We start from the raw sequence: 1363 nt of genomic DNA, 5'->3' as shown, positions 1-1363 counted from the left end.
TCTAGGTAAATTAAGTACAATATTTTTTTTTATATTTTATAAGTTTTGAACAATCTTAATTATTTAATGACAAATAAATGATATTCCATCAACGACGGCTTTAAAGAAATTTATGAAAACTAAAAAACAGACAGAATTTTAATGAAATCCCCAAGCTCACAAGTAGGCCTAATTTGAAACTTCAAAGTAATGATTAATTAGGACATGCAAGCCCCGAAAATTACATGTATTTAGTAGATCAATAATTGGCTTGTCCAAGCTCCAAAGCAGCTTTAAAGTAATGAAGAATTAGAGCACGCAAGCCTCGAAAATTACGTATATACAGTTGATCAAAAATTGGTGTATCGAAACTCCGAAGCAACTTAAAGGTGATGAAGAATTCAAGAAAGCTTACATTGGAAACAAATTAAATAATTTGACATGGTCCCTATATAAGGAAGAAATGACTAGAATTTGTCATCAGTTTCAGTCATGGCTGACTTGTGCATTGTATGCTGTCTTCAACTCGGACAACATCAAGAGATCCTATGTTGCATTTCCTGCCACGGAAAACAACATAGGACATGTAACTCAGGTTAGAAAAAGTACAATATTACATAAAAATAATTTCAACAGTAAAAACATTATATTAATCGTATATTCTCATCTTTTTAAGCACAATTTTGTAGGCATAATAGCCATATAAATATGTAATTCAGATTAGAAAAAAAATATATAAAAATAAATAATTTCATAGAAAAAAATTATATTAATCTTATCTTCTCCTCTTTTAAGCACAATGCTATAGGCATAATGACCACATAAATGCAAATATTGACGAAGTTAATCTAAAACATACTTCTTTTTCAGGCATCTCACGTGAGGAGTATCGGCGGATGAGAAGCCAAGGACAAGTTGTGTTTCAGTGTGTCGTGTGTGTAGAGCCCACAATTCCCTACTCCGTGGTCACCACTACCAGCGAGCTCCCCTCACGTCTTCTCCCAGACACCAAGAGCACACGCATAGTTGAGGAGTCCATCAACATCCCCATCGTTCCCCACGCCGAGCCACACCATCCAGAGGAGGAATCACTCAAAGACCAGACTTCACCCCAGGAACTGTCTACCAGAGAAGCCGTCATCACCTTCCAAGTCACCGAGAATACTTCACAACGCGAGAGGAGGAAACTTGTGTCAAGTGATGGATTTTCTTATGTGGTGAAGAAGGAGAACAAGAGCGGATCCATTCTCTGGTGGTGCAGCTTAAGTAACAGCAAGACATAATATTCAGTCATTGTTAACCAACAAGGGAACACCTTCATCAGTAAAGAGCACACCCACGCCTCCAAACCCGGGATACTGACGGCAGTGCAGATGACACAGAG

This window comes from Saccostrea cucullata, unplaced genomic scaffold (genome assembly GCF_032062105.1).
Source record: "Saccostrea cucullata isolate Sc308-1 unplaced genomic scaffold, CSIRO_AGI_Scuc_v1 ctg23344, whole genome shotgun sequence".
In the NCBI taxonomy this organism is placed as follows: Eukaryota; Metazoa; Mollusca; class Bivalvia; order Ostreida; family Ostreidae; genus Saccostrea; species Saccostrea cuccullata.
Note: the sequence above shows the minus strand (reverse complement) of the source record.